Genomic DNA, 21,145 nt, shown 5'->3' on the forward strand with positions numbered 1-21,145 from the left:
GATCTCTCGTCGAGAGGAATGACGAAACTCTAAAACCAACGCCTCGCAACACTGATTTATATCCTGCTCCTCTTCCCCTCTCTCTTGTGTCGATATTGTCGCGAACATTTAGGTGATTTTGCGTACAACGTTGGTCAACGGATTGTACTGGATCACGCGATCGTGTATGATGAGACAGTACGCAGTGGTATTCGTCGGCACGTTCTCCTTACACTCGAATTCCAATCTCATATCCACGGTTGCGCTCTTGACCGATTCGCTTTGTCGAGAACAATCGATAATCACGAACGGACCGTTACGTAGAAACATCGAGACGGTGAGACTCGGCTCGAGATACTCGAATCCGTAATAATTCCTGCAGAAGCGCGTGTACGTGTCGTACAGAATGGACCATCTGTTTTTATCGAAATCCAGGTTCATATCGTCGTACGAATAACATTCCGAGTTCAGATAGAGTTTCACGTTGATCAATTTGCAATCGTCGACTCGTATCCTCAGACATAACATTCTTCCGGCCTGTTTGTAGAGCGAAGACAACGTAGCGTGGTTTCTCCAGCTGACAAGGGGAGTGCCAAGTAGTGAGATCACGGATTTGGCTGAATTTTAAATATGTTTGAGAGGTAACCCCCCACTACTTTATAAGCAAGTGGCACGATGCAATATTCATGTATTCGCGAGAAATTTGCATCGAAAGTTTTCCGTGCGCCTTGTATACTGAACAGATTCGAGAGATTTTCAAGTAGTGAGCGTAGCGTAGCAGATAAGGTAGCGGGCGAGAATGCTGTACGTTGCAGGTTCGAATCCTACTTTTCCAATTTTTTTTTTTTTTATGTAAATTTATTCAAAATGCACATTAATGTGAACAATTAGGATCCATGGAGTCGTTAAGTTAAAAAGTTATTATTTTTAGTATACAAAATTTAATATTTTATATTAATACACATTTTACGCTGCATTTCCGCAATTGTACGAATGACATTTTGGTTGATTTAATAAAATACTGCAAAATCACGTTAGTAGGTATATTAGGCCGGTTCTAACGCAGGGGCTCCGAGGGGGGTGAGGGGTGAGGGGGAACCGTGGCGGGGGGTGACGTCACGCGCGGGGGGGTGACGTCACGCGGGGATGACGTCACGTGCAGGGGGTGACGTCACGCGGGGATGACGTCACGCGGGGGGGGGGGGGGGTGACGTCACGTGCGGGGGTGACGTCACGTGCGGGGGTGACGTCACGTGCGGGGGATGATGACGTCACGTGCGGGGGTGACGTCACGTGCGGAGGGGGGATCTGCGGCGCGAGCGATGGACGAGGGGGTCCGCGCGGGGAAGGGGGATCCGCGGCGCGAGCGATGGACGAGGGGGTCCGCGAGGAGAAGGGGGATCCGCGGAAAGAACACGGTGGTGTGAGAAGGATAGCGCTAAGTGTGTGTGAAGAGGACAGTGTGACAAGGATGGCATCAACGTGTGACAAGGATGACATCAACGTGTGACAAGGATGGCGTCAACGTGGGACAAGGACGACGCATTGTAAGATGCCGCATAGGTAAGTGAGTGAGTGATAGCGACGAGCATATGAAAGAGAGAACGATAGCGCGTACGAAAGAGAGAACGATAATAGCTAAGATAACGCGTGCGAGCGAGAACGAAGATATCGCGAGACTTACAACTAACGCGAGACTTAGAACGATAATAGCGCGAGAACAACGCGTGCGAGAGAGAACGATATCGCGAGACTTACAACTAGCGCAAGAGAGACGCAAGGGATGGGAACGCAAGGAGAGGCGCGTAAATAATCACATTCTTTTTTTTTTTTAAATTCAAATATATAAAATTTATTTTAAAATGTGTGTAAATACATTTAGGTGTGTGTGTGTGTGTATGCGTGTGCATGTACTTAATATATAATATATAAGAAAAAAATATATAAAATAAAAAATATAATAAAAAATATATGGGGAGGGGATGCGCCGGGCTGAGGGGAGGCCGCTCCTGGAACAGAAAAAACACATTTCATTAGCTTTATTTTAATAATTAATAATAAAAAATTGTAAAAAATAGATATACCTTAGCCCCCTGGGGCTACTAAGTCCTCCCACTCCTCCTCTTCTTCCCAATCTTCCTCTTCCTGTATCCACTCTTCCTCTTCTATAACTATGTAGGGCTCTTCCTCGAAGAGCCGCCGCAGATCAAAGATATCTCCATCTAGGCCCTCCGGGGTGTCGCCCCACACGTCTCCAAAATTCTCCCGCGTCTGCAGGCGCACCGCCCGCACCCACTGGCGGTGCTTTATATTCATAAAGCCCGGTATCCGGACTTCATCCTGGAACTACATAAAAAATATAATTAATATAAATACAAAATTTTTCACAAAATAATCACAAAATATTCACAAAAACGATACTTACATTCCACGTTCCAAAAGTCGTGTTTAGTGCTACGATGCACAAAATATCCATCAATTTTGTCTTCCAGTCTTTGTACAATGATACTACGTGATCCATTTTTTTAATTTAATTTAATTTTTTTTACTTATATATCTAATACTTCTTCAACACTTTACTCGCGCACCAGTTAGAACTTTCTGATGAGAGAACGAGGTCTCGGTACGAGATTTTATAGTAGAGATGTGGCATTATCACCATATCAAAAACGCGTCGTAAGACAAAAGTATGCATGTTCCCATGCAACTCAGCGTGGTATATAATATAATATAATATTAATATTATCATATCGCGACTTTGTGAGGAGACAACGAGGTCTCGGCACGAAACTTTAGAATAGGGACATATCATTATCGCTTTATCAAAAACGCGTCGTAAGACAAAAGTATGCATGTTCCCATGCAACTTAGCATGATATAATATAACATTATAATATAATGCGTCAACCCTGCTCGAACGGCTATCGAACGGTCATCGAACGACTGTCGAACGGCTATCGAACGGTAATTGAACACCCGTCGAACGGTCATCGAACGACTGTCGAACGCAAACGAACGCTCGTCGAACGGAAATGAACGGTTATCGAACGGTAATTGAACGCCCGTCGAACGGAAACGAACGCCCGTCGAACGGAAATGAACGCCCGTTGAACGGAAACGAACGACTGTCGAACGCAAACGAACGCTCGTCGAACGGTCATCGAACGATAATTGAACGGTCATCGAACGGAAATGAACGGTCATCGAACGGTAATTGAACGCCCGTCGAACGAAACGAACGACTGTCGAACGGCTATCGAACGGTCATCGAACGCCCGTCGAACGGAAACGAACGATTGTCGAACGGAAACGAACGATTGTCGAACGGAAACGAACGCCCGTTGAACGCAAACGAACGCTCGTCGAACGGTCATCGAACGGAAATGAACGGTAATCGAACGGAAACGAATGACTGTCGAACGGCTATCGAACGGTAATTGAACGCCCGTCGAACAGAAATGAACGGTCATCGAACGGAAACGAACGCCCGTTGAACGGTCATCGAACGGTAATTGAACGGTCATCGAACGGAAATGAACGGTCATCGAACGGAATTGAACGGTAATCGAATGGAATTGAACGGTAATTGAACGCCCGTCGAACGGAAACGAACGCCCGTTGAACGGTAATCGAACGGAAACGAACGGCTATCGAACGGTAATTGAACGGTAATCGAACGGAATTGAACGGTAATTGAACGCAAAACTATATTCAATTATCAAATATTTAAATGTATTACAATGTATCACCATGTATCGAAATACAATATCTGCGGCAGCTGTGTCACGTACGGAAACACGATACTGCGCAGGTACATAGATAGAGATGAGGAAAGAAAGGAGAGAATAAGAAAGATGATAAAAGTATATTGCATCATCAATTTATTATAAATATGGATTCGATGAATCATTATCATGATGTTTCAACCACCAATTATAAATCATAAATACATTTTGTAAAGCGCAATTTTTTAAATGATTTTCACAACGTACAGTATTCTTAACATCTAACTTATTTAAAGAAGCTACATCCTCATAGTCTGCATCCAAAGTTTTGATAATCACATCGTTTCTCGCATCATTGTCCAGTATATCGGCTAACCATTGCCGTTTTTCGTGTCCTTTAACGTACACGAGAGGTGACGCATCATCATCCTCCCCCGTTGCACCCATCACCGCCGTCGTAATTAAACGTTTCGATTTCCAATATGAAACGTGTCCATCATCCCACGATAATCCATGGTGATTTTTAATCAACCATAAAACCTGACATCTCTCAGATTTTGTGAGCATGTGCCATGGTACGGGACATGTAAAAATGTAATGAGAAAGTACGGATCCCTTTCTCAGAACCGCAGCTTCCTTCACGACAAAATTTTTCCCAACGATAAATCCTTATAGATCCACAAACGTTGGCACAGTCATGATGACAAGATCCGATCGCAGACTGATGTCGATCGTCAAACATCTCAATCTTTTATATTTTTCATCATATGCAATGGAGGGGATATTTGCTGACTTATGTAATTTTGCGGACTACATTGGTCAATGGATTATATTCGACAACCCGATCGTGCAAGATGAGACAGTAGGCGGTAGTACTCACCGGTATATTTTCCCTGCATTCAAACTCTATTCTCACGTCCACGGTAGCAGTTTTGACAGACTCGTTTTGTCGCGAGCAATCAATGACCGCGAGAGGACCGCAATGTAGAAACTTTGAAATGGTTAATAGCGTTGCATCATCATCGCATCCGTAATAAGATTTGCGAAAACGAGAGTACATGTTGAATAGGACGGCGAATCTATTTTTTTCAAAATCTAAATTTAAATCATCGTAGGGATAAAATTCCGAGTTTAAATAGAGTTTAACATTGGTCAATTTGCAGTTGTCGAACAATGTAACATCTTGTGACACTGAATTCTTTTTAACAGTTTGCAGTGCAAAGATCACGTATCGTGGTTTCTCTAGCTGGGAGGCGGCTTTCACGGTCCACGAATGCTTAGTCGTGCTATGTAGCAGAGGAAATTCGTATAGATCCCAAGATCGGAAACTCATGTTCAAATATCGTCCGCTTTCCAACATTCGCAACATCGACAATTTATTAATCTCATTCAATATTACATGAGGCATACGCCACTGTATCTTGAGTAATTCAATCTCAGCTTCCGACGATGGATGCCCGAATAGACAATTATTATCGTTGCGCGAACGTATCAAAATCAACTCGTGACGAGCGTTAATCACAACGCGTTTATAATCTTCGCAAAATCCCAGCAACATGTTGAGCGGTACGCAATAGTTGAAATAATTTTTGTCACCATTGTACGTCAAATCCCACGCAGCGTTCTTCAAGTTTATACTTTTCTGGTGCGTTAGAGAGACATAATTTTTGAGCGTCGAAGTTATTCCAACATTTCTGTTGCGATCAATCTCTACTCCGTCGAGTTCGTATCGAAGCTCATCAAACATGAATGCGACGCAATTGTTTCCCAAAACAACCTTCATTTCGTCATTCGCTTTACGCACATTAAACCTTCCCTCGATGTAAAGAAAGCTTTCGCACGGTAACGTGTACAAATCTTGATGTGTATAGGTATTCGTATCTCGTCGCTGTATCCAAGCGTTGTATTGGCATACGGATTGTATGTATGAGTCTCAATCTTGACGATGCGATCGTCAAAGACTGGCTCACCTCCGATATTCAAAATATCAATCATTCTTTTCGTACGATGAATCCCAATGATTTTAAAAATTCACGATTCAACGCGCTCAGCTTCTTTTTAACGGCTATCTTATTATTGTCACCCGATACCGTAATAGTATTGTCCCTCGTAAAAGTATTGTCTCTCGCGTGCTCCGTTTCGTTCAGCACGAGCATACTGTTTGTCGCCGCCGTATATGCAATCTTACGGTAATTTCCTCTCCTCGAAAATCGAGCAATCGACCTCTTTGATCCACAATACATATCGTTAAATCCGTAATGCTCCGTACGATGATCGGCAGATAAATGATCTGTGCCGGCGTTCCCGATATCTTATATCCTGGCGGTACGCTCGGTGAAAATTCATGTATCGTGTGTACGCGCATGCCATTGCTGTACGCACCAGTAGTCACGTTACATTCTGTACGAATAATATTTACGTTTATAATATTAACCGGTTCGTCCGATTCGTATCACTCGCGAGGTTGCAATATACGATTCGACGAGAATCCAAGCAAGGATCCTACATTGTCGGGTTTGGTAAAGTTTATTCTGTAGGCACATTTGATTTCGCTCTTTAGCGTGCTATGATTGGCGCGGAGTGCTATTGGATATTCCTCATCATAATCGTTTTCAACATATCTGGAAAGGTGTTCATCTTGCAAAATTGCGCGTTTGAGATAGTCATTTATAGCATGCAATTCGTACGATCCTTCGGGAATCGTAATTTCTTTGTCGTCGTTGCCAAAGTAAAATTTATTATTTGAAAAATTTACGTTCGGAATCGTATAATAAGTTTCAAAATCAGTTAATCCGAGCTCGTAATCGGCATCGGTCAAATCTATAGCAGGAAAATAGCTTACAGCGAGAACGCTGCTTCTGCCAGTCAACATAAGTGTCAGTGACATGTCGAACGAATACTGAGTCGTGACGATGGATTGTCAGGCTTTAAATTGATCGTCGACTGTTTGAAGAAATTTTAAACACAACTGTCCACAGATGCTCTGATTGTAACTTTGATAAGATGCGTAATTGTATTCAATTTTCACTCGTCCGAAATATCGCACAAGTTCCTTGGGTGGTCGAAGATTTCCAAAACTGTTGAAATATACGACACGATCTCCCCTCTTTGCGTACGCTACCCAATGAGTACCGGGACCATCAACGTCATCCAAATTGACAATACCGCTCTCGTTTCGTCGTACACCGCATATCGGTAAATTATTGCGCATGAAAACATCTCTAAAGAAAGATATGTGCATACGTTTTGCCAATTGTTCCAATTGCACGTTAGTTGTCGCACTCGTAGGCATTTTTAATGTTTTTTCGAGGTTTTTTTTTTCTCTTAGACTTTGTTGAGAATCCCTGTCCACGCTTGTACGGAGCGAGATAAAGTTCGCGACCTTCCATAGCGCGATTGTGACGCTGCAACTCTTCCAGCTGACGTTGCGCCGCCTTGCTATCGTTTACCGCCTTTGCAATTCTCGCCGCACCGCCGGCCAAAGAACCGACAACTCCCAACAACGGTAAAAGTGGTAAAATACCACCGCGTTTCGCTACTGGAAGTATTCGTTTTTTCCTCCTCTTTGTCGTCGATGGCTTTTTCATCCCCATGCCGAGTTTTGTCTTTGCCTTCATTGCCGCCCAAACAGTCGTAGCGGCTGCTCTTTCGCCAAGAGTCGAATCCCTCGCGGTAATGCGTTCTCGCGCTCTTGCAGCTAGTATGCGATCCGCGACGTGTCGTTGACCGAGGTCGTTGCTTCGCGAGGAAGCAATGTCGTGCTCGCGACAAGCGGCGTCCAATGGATTGATGCCTCGATCGCCTCTAGCCAATCGTTTCTCTAATCGAGTTTCCGGGCCGCAAAATTGATAACCGGGAATATGTAATTCGATGGGAAGCGCGTTTATCGCACGATTTAAGAGACCGCTACCTCTTACAATTCTCGCTGACATTCGTAGCAATCTTTTATTAACGGTGGCGGACCGTCGATGTGCGTTCGCTGCCACGGTTGATTGTAATGTCGCATGCACGAACGATATTGTCGAACTTCCGAATCAGCCTTTATATATTCTGGAAGCTTGTCCCACAATCGTTCCACGTAATCACCAAAATTTTGCAGTAAAACAATCTTTGGGATATACTGCAGTTGTTCGGCGGTAAGCCGGAAAATGTCTCTTTCATCCGACAGAAGGAGAAACATTTTGATACTGAACGGTTTCGAGTTGAGACACCTCTATAAATAGGTCTCCCCCCTCGTGATCATTCGCAAAATTGATTCGAAAGAGAAAACATGCGGTTCGTGCGACAAGCGCGGATAATCAAAGTATCAAATTTCGACGATAGACTAATATCGGAGAAAAAAGTACGCAAGCATGGAAACATGCTACCGACTACTATACGCGGTATCGTTTGCAGCCCTTCAAACTGCGGTAAGACAAACGTGTTGATTAGTTTGATAGAAAGTCCGTACGGTGTACGTTTCGAGAACGCGTACGTATACTCGAAATCGCTTCAACAACCGAAATATAGATACTTGGAAAATTTATTAGCACCTATAGACGAAATTGGTTATTTCACATTCTCTAATAACAGCGATTTCATTCCACCGAGCGAGGCGCTTCCGAATTCCATCTCTATCTTTGATGACGTGGCATGTGACAAGCAAGATACGATAAGAGAGTACTTTGCAATGGGTCGACACTCGAGCGTCGACTGTTTCTATCTTTTTCAAATGTACGCCAAGATACCTAAGCATCTTATACGCGACAATGCGAATCTTTTGATTTTATTTAAACAAGACGGCACAAACTTGAAACATGTGTACAACGATCATGTAAATACCGACATGTCTTACGACGATTTCCACGCATTGTGTCAGAAATGTTGGCAATGCAAATATGGCTTCGTAGTCATTGATAAAGACAGCACGTTGATCAATGGACGATATAGAAGAGGATTTAATAATTTCGCGATACCGTAAAGCGATCAGTCGTAATCGACACATCGATCGAGCATCATGAACGGCGATCGTGAAAAGATTGCGAGAGAGATTGCAAAAATGAGCGAATCAATTCGCAAAAAATATCGCGCTTTGAAAACTGGTAAAATGGAAGAAGACGTTGCATTGGAAAGATAATTTAAGCCAATTACCGAACCTTTAAAACAGCTTGTCGAAAATACTGTGGAATCTGATGCGCCGAAAATCGAACCATTGAGTTTGACGTTTGGAGAGAAGCACGAGGAAAAAATAAAAGAGTCAAAGCAAGGAATAAAGCGAGCACGGATAAATATGCCGATAAACGATTCGCAGATATATTCGACACCGAATCGATCAAAACGAAGGAAACAATTTTCTAATATGGCTACTGTTTCTACTCCGATAAAAGTACAACCGCGTCAAACAATACCATCCCCGTCCGTCGAAGAAATTTACGAGACCACGCCTGATTCGTTTGTAATATCGGTCCGACACGAATTAGAAACGTCCGAAGGTCAGAAAACGTTCCGAGATCATTTTGGTCCACTAGCGCAAAAATATATAGGAGCTATCATGAGTGTTGATAAAAATAAGAGTATGGATTACGTCTACGGTGTTAAATTTACCAGCGAAGGAATGATGCTCGGTGATAAACGTTTCGATGTGGACATGGAAGATAATATAATTATCGATGGAATAAAATATACGGGAACCGAAGGTATCTACGATTTGATTTTTAGAAAATTTCCCAATCATAAAAAATACACTCAAGACGATTTGTATAAATATCAAAGTATATTAAAAGCAACAAATGCGCATAAACGTGACAACAAAGTTAATAATCCTATTAAAAGTAATAAAGGATACAAGTACAAATATATAATTGCACCATTATTCCCCGATAGAAAGGTGGGAAGAGGTATAGACGCACCGTGCACCATGACGCTAAGCGACAACATGATCGATTACGTGCATTGGAACGATCCCAACGAATTGGTAGATCGTTTGCGATTGCTGGACGCCTCGCGTCGAGCCGGCAACAATGCTCACGACAATGAAATCTTGTCAATTATCGAAGAACTTCGCGAGGCCGACATTATTATAAATTAAACTGTGCGTCAACGATACGTGTCATTCGGTCAAAGTTCTCGGTACCGAAATGTCGATTAATAAATTGGATTATCGCTCGGAACGTCGAATAATTTGTACTATCAATGGAATGGATTATTGAGAAACTACGTTCGCGATAACGCTCTCTGCCAGACTACTACCGGCTTTGACGCAAGGTCGCGCAAGATTCAACGCGTAGCGCAACCGGAAACTGATACTGACGCCGTCAACAAACGATACGTGGATAAACTTTTGAGAGATCGACAGGGAGAAATTGAGCAAAAAATTATCGCGCTCGAAACAAACGTGCAGGCGCTACGAATAATGATGGACGAGATAAAGAATGTGTTGAGATATGCAACATCTGACTCGGTACAGTAAACGAGACATACTAATATCGCAATATTAATTATGCCTCGATCAAACGTGCGAAAGAAGAAAAACACCTCCGAAAAGCGACAACTAGTTGAGGAATTACATGCTTCGGCGAGAAGAAATTTTCCACGAAGACGCGTCATTGTACGCGGATACGACGATCTGTGGCAGGCGGACGTGGTCGAGATGCGTTCGTACTCTCGACTCAACAAGGGTCATAGATATATACTCACAGTTATCGGTGTGTTGAGCAAGTATGTGTGGGCCGTACCGCTCAAGAGTAAGAGCGGAAACGAAATGTCCGAAACGATCGCAAAGATTATTGGAGATGATAAAATGTGTCCGAAAAATTTTCAAACCGACAGAGGAAAAGAATTTTACAACGCGAGTGTGCAGAAACTCATGTAGAAACACAACATTAATCATTACTCGACGTATTCCGTTATGAAAGCCTCGGTCGTGGAACGATTCAATCGTACTTTGAAAAACAATATGTGGAAAATGTTTACGCTCAACGGAAACTACAAATGGATCGACGAGCTATCTCGACTCGTTGCAGAGTACAATACGCGAAAACATCGCACCATCGGTATGAGATCTGCCGACGTCACTCCAGCGATCGCCGCAAAACTTTTAAATACGGTGTATAGTAACATAAAAATTGCGGCTCCGACAAAATTTAAAGTAGGCAATTCTATACGCGTGAGCAAATACAAGACCATCTTTGAAAAAGGTTTCACACCTAATTGGACGACCGAAGTTTTTAAGATTGTCGAGGTGCAGAAAACTAATCCCGCGACATTCATACTCGAAGATTCGCGTGGAGATCCCGTCGCTGGAGGATTCTACGAATACGAACTACAACGCGTCGTTAATCCCGACGTATACAGGGTGAGCCATTTTAATTAACGCACGCAATTATTTCGGAAACAAAGCATTTTAGAGAAAAATGTTTCAGACAAAAGTTTTATGGTTTCGAGGGGGCCATAAGATGATATCATTGGTTTGACACTGAAGAGTCATTTGAAGGTCATGTGAAGGTCACTTCAATTTTTTTAAATGGAACACCCTATATATTTTTGCACACTCTTGTAGCTTATCTCGAGAGCTTTCCAAAACACTATAATTAAGTACCTTTTCGTTAAGTACTTTTTGAGTTATGAGGCTTGAAATAATTTCTTAATTTTACATAAACCGTAAAATATCTTGTAAAATATTCATTTTTCGATTATCTTACCTTAATACTTTTACGTACAAAATAATGAGAGGAATCAATTGGTCTAAAGAATACACATAGTTGTTTTGAAGAAAAAATATGTAATTTGCAATTAACAATTCCATTTTGACGCGCGCTACATCCGGCACCCGCGTGTACGAAACGTCCACGTACCGAATTTTTCAACCCTTCGAGGCGCGCGATCCGAAATCAACGATTGTCGATTTCCGATTGATAATCGCGGTCGCTTGATTCGACTTTGCTCTTCCAACGACTCGATGTATTGGTCGCATCGTTGCTCCCACACAATGTAGTCTTCCAGTGAATCAATCAATGTGGATTGCTCTCGCAAATTTTGTTCCTCCATATTGTAACACACACTTGCGAAATGCGCTTCCCAATGATAGTTCCGGATGACTTTAGCAAAAATACTGGCGTGGTGTGCCTCTTGATCATGATTTATATACTGTCTCGTGCATATCATCGAACATTCTAGAATGATTTCATCTTAAAAAATTCCCCGGAATAGCGTGTGCAATTTAACCTTGATAATTTCACGTTTTGTCACGTACATTTGAAAAATCTAACGTGGTTGCATCAGGAGCAGCCGTACATCGGCGCTCGATTTTAACGCATTCAGCTAAATCTTTGTCTAGGGGTGATGTGCGTTTTAACCTTGACGGTTAATCTTTGTTCCGATGCACATCTTAACCTTGAAAATTTCGCGTTTTGTCACGTACATTTGAAAAATCTGACGTGATTGCATCAGGAGCAGCCGTAAATCGATGCTTGATTTTAGCGCATCCAGCTAAATCTTTGTCTAGGAGTGATGTGTGTTTTAACCTTGGCGGTTATTTTTTTCATGTTTTGTCACGTACATTTGAAAAATCTGACGTGATTGCATCAGGAGCAGCCGTACATCGGCGCTCGATTTTAGCACATTCAGCTAAATCTTTGTTCCGATGCGCAATTTAACCTTGAAAATTTCGCGTTTTGTCACGTACATTTGAAAAATCTAACGTGATTGCATCAGGAGCAGCCGTACATCGGCGCTCGATTTTAGCGAATTCAGCTAATTTTTTGTTCTGGGGATGATGTCATCACAGCCATACATCTGCGCGACAAAATTTTAGAGGAAATTAAAATGATGCGTTGGCAATAATCCCCTCTACATTGCAATTTGCGATACTATTTGAATTGATATTAATTCTAATACGATCGGTATTACATCAATCACGCGTGAAAGGTTCGCTGAAGAAATCAACATGAATTTTTACGTTCCGATTCGAAACGGTGAAACTCCACCGTGTAAGAAGCAAAAATGCGACACGTAAGTTTCGATCGTTTAAAAATATTATTTATTAATTTTTTTAAATATTGATCTAATTATTTATATTTTTATAGCATTCAGCCTCATCGTGCGACTCGCATACTTGGAAGAAGATACGCTCTAACCCCAACGTCGTACAAGTATTTGGACATTGGAATAAGCGTGAGAGCTGTATCGTACGTGGAACTGATTCTCGGCGATAATCGAGGCAATCAAATAGTATTGCCTTTTTCAACGTGGAATTTGTTGATGCAGAAGCAAGCAGACGTTGAACAATTTCTACAATCGACTGCTCTCCCATTAAGGATTGGAGATTTATCGATCGAAATGTATCAATCGAAAATTGTAAAACTCACATTATGCGAAAATTCTTTGTACATGAAACCACAAACATTATTATATTTATTTAATTTTGAAAATTGTATCGATCATATGCACAATTGGTTATGCGAGAATACGTATCTCGTGAATGAAAAATTTAAACAATTTGAAACTGTATTACAACGTAACAATATTACTACTGTATGCGATGCTGTAAAAACGATACGCGATAGTGATGTCTTTAACAGCGAATCATTAATCGATTGCGAATTATTAACATGTGCTGTAAATGATATTCTTTACGATGCTTGCAATAAATAATTATTTTTATTCCTTCTGTGATTTTAATTCTTTCCTTCCATATGAATAAGAATAGTTATACTTTTCTCAACACGCTCCGCTAAAGATGTAGAGAAATGCTGAGGTAGATGAGACGTGATGCTCTAGTTGGAATGAGACAAAAGATATTAAAAGATATATAATGAAGAGGAGTCTGCGACATTAGAATATTATTTCTTTCGTTGTTCTGCTTGTCACAAAGTTGTGGAGAGTGTGCGAGGAAGAAAAGTGAGCTGTTTATTTACAATAATTAGGAAAAGAAGAGACAAAATTATGTGTATTCCTAAACCATACAAACCGAGGTCCGATCCTCGCTTTCACTCCGATCTCCCGAGAATACATATTACAAAATGTTTCTGGACCGAGTCCTACCTACGTCGAAACCGACACTACTGCAAGGATTGTCGGTACGGATTTTATCGAAATTATGCATTACAGCATAATTATTTCCACGGGTTCTTCGAGGGACCGTTTACACCGTTTAGGTGCTGTCACTGCGGCACGGAAGTGACGGTGATAAGACCTGTCCTAGACTGTAAGGATTGTTACCAGGAATACCGTCATACGTTCCGTAATACGTACCCTCAAGAAGCAAGGATATGATGTGGATAATATGTCTGTCATAGTATATAATACTGACCGTATGGAAATATGGAAGATACATTTTTTACCGTCTGAACCTCCTAGTATAGAAGAGCAACGAGAGGAGTTGCTGGAACCTTATTATATGCTGTCTACTCAGAGCGAGAATTCGGCGACGCGTAACGAACTCTTCTTTCAAGAAACATAAATTGTAAGTAACTTTCAATTTATATTACATGAAAAGTATCTTACAATAAATTATTAAAAACTAATGAAATGTCTCTTTTTCTGTTGCAGGAGCGGCCTCCCCCTTAGCCTAGCGCATCACCCCCTCCCCATATATATTTTTATTTTTATTTTTTATTTTATATATTTTTTTCTTATATATTATATATTAAGTACATGCACACGCATACACACACACACACATAAATGTATTTACACACATTTTAAAATAAATTTTATATATTTGAATTTAAAAAAAAAAAAAGAATGTGATTATTTACGCGCCTCTCCTTGCGTTCCCATCCCTTGCGTCTCTCTTGCGCTAGTTGTAAGTCTCGCGATATCGTTCTCTCTCGCACGCGTTGTTCTCGCGCTATTATCGTTCTAAGTCTCGCGTTAGTTGTAAGTCTCGCGATATCTTCGTTCTCGCTCGCACGCGTTATCTTAGCTATTATCGTTCTCTCTTTCGTACGCGCTATCGTTCTCTCTTTCATATGCTCGTCGCTATCACTCACTCACTTACCTATGCGGCATCTTACAATGCGTCGTCCTTGTCCCACGTTGACGCCATCCTTGTCACACGTTGATGTCATCCTTGTCACACGTTGATGCCATCCTTATCACACTGTCCTCTTCACACATACTTAGCGCTATCCTTTTCCCACACGTAGCGCTATCCTTCTCACACCACCGTGTTCTTTCCGCGGATCCCCCTTCTCCTCGCGGACCCCCTCGTCCATCGCTCGCGCCGCGGATCCCCCTTCCCCGCGCGGACCCCCTCGTCCATCACTCGCGCCGCGGATCCCCCCCAGCACGTGACGTCACCCCCGCACGTGACGTCATCATCCCCCGCACGTGACGTCATCACCCCCCCCCCCGCGTGACGTCATCCCCGCGTGACGTCACCCCCCTGCATGTGACGTCACCCCCCGCTCGTGACGTCATCATCCCCCGCATGTGACGTCACCCCCCCGCGCGCGCGTGACGTCACCCCCCGCGTGACGTCATCCCCCCGCCTGGGTCCCCCCTCACCCCTCACCCCCCCTCGGAGCCCCTGCGTTAGAACCGACCTAGTATACCCCTACTCACGTTTAAATTTTACTTTTATTTATATTCAGATTCCTCGGAAAGTTTACAATTTTTTGGGTGATAACCATCTCCTAACATGCATATTATTTCTTTAAAAATTTCGTCACCCATTGCAATGGAAGCCGACGATATTTGTTGAAGAGGTGTATTTGTAAGAAGATTCTCGGATTCCAATAAACTTTTACAATATGTAAAAGCGTTGGTAAAGGTGTTTTTCGTCTCATCGTTCGTTTCTTCTATTTCTAATTCACAATCAGATGGATTTTTCTCTGCACTACTGCCTGGCTCTTGCATGTTTTCAAAATATTATCTGCACTAGTCACTGAACAACTCGTTATAACGGCAGCTGCTATTTGACTGTGGAGTGAATCAAACGGACAAAGAAGAGCAAGGGCTATCCCCACCCTAACTCTCCCGAAAATAACGGTTTTCGCAGGTAGAAACAGCAATAAGAATGTAATATAAAATATTAAAATATGTAATATAAAATATTAAATTTTGTATACTAAAAATAATAATTTTTTAACTTAACGACTCCATGGATCCTAATTATTCACATTAATGTGCATTTTGTATAAATTTACATAAAAAAAAAAAAAAAATTGGAAAAGTAGGATTCGAATCTGCAACGTACAGTACTCTCGTCCGCTACCTTATCTGCTACGCTACGCTCACTACCTGAAAATCTCTCGAATCTGTTCAGTATACAAGGCGCACGGAAAACTTTCGATGCAAATTTCTCGCGAATACTTGAATATTGCATCGTGCCACTTGCTTATAAAGTAGTGGGGGGTTACCTCTCAAACATATTTAAAATTCAGCCAAATCCGTGATCTCACTACTTGGCACTCCCCTTGTGAGTCGCGGTCTTAATGGCCCACGAATGCTTGGTTGTACGCCGCAATAGCGGATACTCGTACAGATCCCACGAGCGAAAACCCATGCTGAGATATTGTCCGCTTTCCAGAGCACGCAGCATCGACAGTTTTTTAATCTCGCTCAACAGCACATGTGGCATTCGCCATTGTATCTTGAATATGTTGATCGCAGGCTCCAGCGTCGAATCTCCAACCAGACAATTGTTGTCGTTGCGCGATCGTATTAAGATCAATTCGTGACGAGCGTTAATCACCACGCGTTTGTAATCCTCGCAAAATCCCAATAACATGTAGAGCGGTACGCAAAAATTGAAGTGTCCATTCGCATTGGTCGACGCATCCCAGCCGGCGTTCCTCATAATCACGCTTCTATCGGATGATACCGTTATATAGTTTTTGAGCGTAGTAGTTATTCCTACGTTTCTATTGCGATCAATCTCAACGCCATCGAGTTCGTATCGAATCTCATCAAACATGAATGCGACGCAATTATTTCCCAGTGCCACATCAGCTCCTCCGTCAGCTGGTGGTCTGTTTTTCGTTAATTCTCCCTCGATGTATAGGAAACTCTCATACGGCAACGTATACAGATCCTGTTGTTGTATGGGTATTCTTATCTCGTCACTGTATCCGAACAGTTGTACGAACAGTGTTGTATTGACGAACGGGTTGTACGTGTGAGTCTCGATCTTGACGATACGATCGTCGAAGATCGGTTCGTCACCGATGTTGAGAATGTCGGTCATCGTTCAGCTGTTTCGCTCCGCGAATCCCAAAGATTGTAAAAACGCAACGTTCGATGCGCTGAGTTTCTTTTTTTTGGATGATTGGATATTGGTGAACGTCGATGTTGTTGTTGTTGTCGCTGGCCTCATAAAGATTGCGTTATCTCTCACGTCTTTCGATCCGTTCAACACGAGCATCTCATACGTCGCATACGTATGTTATCGCCGTAGCCGTCGTACGTGTAATCTTACGGTGATCTCTTCTCAAAAATCGAGCAATCGTCCGTTCTGGTCGACAACGCGTAACGTTAAATCCGTAATGCTCCGCGCGATGATCGGCAGGTAAATGATCTGCGCCGGCGTTTCCGATATCTTATATCCCGGTGGTACCCTCGGTGAAAATTCATGTATCGTATGAACGAGTTTGCCGTTGTTGTACGCGCCCGCGGTCACGTTACACTCTACGCGGATAATATTCACGTTGATAATGTTAATCGGCATGTTCGATTCGTACCATTTTCACGGCTCGAGAATACGATTCGAAAATCCTAGCAGCGATCCAATGTTGTTGGGCTTGCTAAAGTTTATTCTGTATGCGCATTTGATCTCGCTCCTCATCGTATTGTAATTAGCGCGGAGCACTATCGGATATTCTCCATCCTCATAGTCACCGTCGTCAATGTGTTTCTTATCGCGATGTTTCCGTGAAATTGCATGTTTCAAAAATGCATGTATATCTCACAACTCGTAGGATCCCTCGGGAATCGTAATTTCCGCGTCGTCTTTGCCAAAGTAAAATTTATTATTCGAGGAATTCACATTCGGTATCGTGTGATAAGTCTCAACATCCGTTAGACCGAGCTCGTATGCATCGTCGTCCAAATCTACGGCGGGAAAGAAGTTTGCCGCGAGAACGCTACTCTTCCCAGTCAACGTGAATGTCATAGACATGTCGGCAAAACTGTTTAACGAATACTGAGTTAAATAGCGCAATATCTGTCTTTAAATTCGCACGCATCGACCGTTCGAAGAAACTGCAAGCACAATTGTCCGCAGATGCTCTGATCGTAAGTTTGAATAGGTGTGTGATTGTACTGTATCTTCGTTACGTTTCGTCCGAAATATCGCACCAATTCATTCGGTGGTCGAAGATTGCCGAAACTGTCGAAATATACGACACGATCTCCCGTCTTTGCGTACGCTACCCAATGAGTACCTGGGCATCGATCATGTAATTTCACGTGAAATTTTTCACTTTTCACTTTTCATTTTTCACTTATCCAAATTTTACGTGAAACTTTTCACGCATGGCGATTATGTACGTGGCTTGGATGCGCGGAAAGTAAAATTATTAAACATGGTTTCTAGTTAGCATGGAGTTAGTTATTATTTAGTACAGCACTGCACGATAAACAGTCATAATCATAAAATATACAATATAACCTACAACAGTAACATTATAATATAATTATAACAATTTATAGATAAAAATATTAAACATGAATGTGACCATGAAACAAAAGGAAACTTTATTAAATTATTTAAAACAACATCCTGAATTAGTGACGGGTAGAATAGATAGAAAATGCGAGAGTCGATTAAAATTGGTAACATTTAAAATATTAATATGTGTATCATATAAACTGTTAAGAAATAAATAATTATTTAAAAAATAAATATTATTAAAAACATTTTTAGGCTAAATTGTGGGACGAAATTGCACAAGGCATTAACTCAATTCTCGAAGGTCCTCAAAAAAGTGGTAAAGAATGGGCAAAGGTTATATATTATTTTTATTATTTAGTTTTATCTTTTAGTTTTATAACATTAAATAACAAATTTATTTATTATTAATTATAAAAAGTAATTTTGTTAATATACTTTTATAGACATGGAAAGATATGAAGTTATATCTGAAAAAAAGAAGCAAAGAGACGCAGTTATGTACAAGGAACTGGTGGTGGTCCGCCTCCTAAAATAGCTTTTTCAACTTTTGAAGAGGAAGTTTTAGAATTGTTAACGCCGGAGGCAGCCGGGATAGAAAACGTTCCAGAAGGTGGAATTTACATAGAAGAAAATCCTATTGTAGAAGATATAATACAAGAAAATACTGAAACAATGGAACAAGACGCAAGATAACATAATAATTGAAAAAGACAATAGAAATGAAAGGGACTCTGAAAATATACCACCATACAATACAGAAAAAAGAGGAAAAGTTAATACATCAAAAATAAATAATACAACACAAGGTAATTTATGTAATAAAAATAATCTTACATATATTAATATATCTATCTATCTATCTATCTATCTATCAATCAATCAATCTATCTATCTATCTATTTATATATATATATATATATATATATATATATATACAGGGTGATTCTGAATAACTTTATGTTTTTGCAAAAACATAATCTTGACCGAATTCTAAGACGATTTTTCTTTTGGCAAAATTTCGTGCAAAGCATAGTTTTTGAATTATTAAAGGAAGTAGTTAACGTATGACGGGTCGAATACAAGAGGCAGGCAAGAGTGGCGTGATTCACCGTCAGACGCGGGCGCTCACGCGGGGCGCCTTCGGCGATCAGCTGGTCGCTATACTATGCACGGACATACATGCGAATACATACATTCTCTCTCACTCTCTCTCTCTCTCTCTCTCATTCGCTCACTTACCCGTGGTTTTTTTTTTTTTTTTTTTACGAGGGGAAAATGCATTTTATGCATACTCACCGGTCGGTCCGGTGAGTTATGTGAGACTCGAGTACCAAGTCGAATTACCAACTCGGTACTCCCTACCCACTAAAAACCCCTCTCTTTTCACGAATTTCCTTTGACACACTGTCCCTCTGACTTCCCGAGATCTGTTTTCACATAACGTCAAAAAATAGTTATTATTACCTTGTTCGATGACTTTTGATGTATTGCTGTAATTGCTTGAAGGAGAAATGAATTTTCCGATAGATCGTACGTTCTCAAATTTAACGTAGATATCACGTTGCAAAAGACAAGATATCCACACTAAATTATTAACTGAAAGTTTTTCTTCTTTCATGAACTGTATTCTTTTATAAACTTTAACGTAATCACATTTATTTACTCACTCGATGAGACGAGAAATTTACTAATGACTTTATCACTAATCACTATTAATCACTGTCGAATAATAACTGTTGGCGATTAAAAATCACTCGATGAAAGAAACACGCGCGGACACGTTACTACACGACGCGACGACGCGACAATGCGACGGTAATTATTCGGCGACTGCAAGCAGTTTTTTGTCATGGTAGGTTGCGGTAGGTTAATGTACTACTGACGCTATCGAACGCGATCATGTGTTCGATTGAAGAATGCGGTAAACATAATAAACATTTAACATATTAATATTATTATTATCATGAATGTGTGTGATATCCATACATCGTATGATATCTATTTAAAAATTAATTAGATTAAATAAGTGTTTTTAAAATATTTATTACTTTTACTATTATCTTAAATAAATATTTAATATTAATATTTTATATGATAATAGTAAAAGTAATAAATATTTTAAAAACACTTATTTAATCTAATTAATTTTTAAATAGATATACGATGTATGGATATCACACACATTCATGATAATAATAATATTAATATGTTAAATGTTTATTATGTTTACCGCATTCTTCAATCGAACACATGATTGCGTTCGATTGCGCCAGTAGTACCTTAACCTACCGCAACCTACCATGACAAAAAACTGCTTGCAGTCGCCGAGTAATTATCGTCGCATTGTCGCGTCGTCGCGTCGTGTAGTAACGTGTCCGCGCGTGTTTCTTTCATCGAGTGATTTTTAATCGCCAACAGTTATTATTCGACAGTGATTAATAGTGATTAGTGAGAGTCATTAGTAAATTTCTCGTCTCATCGAGTGAGTAAATAAATGTGATTACGTTAAAGTTTATACAAGAATACAGTTCATGAAAGGAGAAAAACTTTCAGTTAATAATTTAGTGTGGATTTCTTGTCTTTTGCAACGTGATATCTACGTTAAATTTGAGAACGTACGATCTATCGGAAAATTCATTTCTCCTTCAAGCAATTACAGCAATACATCAAAAGTCATCGAACAAGGTAATAATAACTACTTTTTGACGTTATGTGAAAACAGATCTCGGGAAGTCAGAGGGACAGTGTGTCAAAGGAAATTCGTGAAAAGAGAGGGGTTTTTAGTGGGTAGGGAGTACCGAGTTGGTAATTCGACTTGGTACTCGAGTCCCACATAACTCACTGGATC

This window comes from Camponotus vicinus, unplaced genomic scaffold, assembly GCF_025532165.1.
Source record: "Camponotus vicinus isolate PSW18456_S1 unplaced genomic scaffold, iyCamVici1.0 SCAF_14, whole genome shotgun sequence".
NCBI classification, from domain to species: Eukaryota; Metazoa; Arthropoda; class Insecta; order Hymenoptera; family Formicidae; genus Camponotus; species Camponotus vicinus.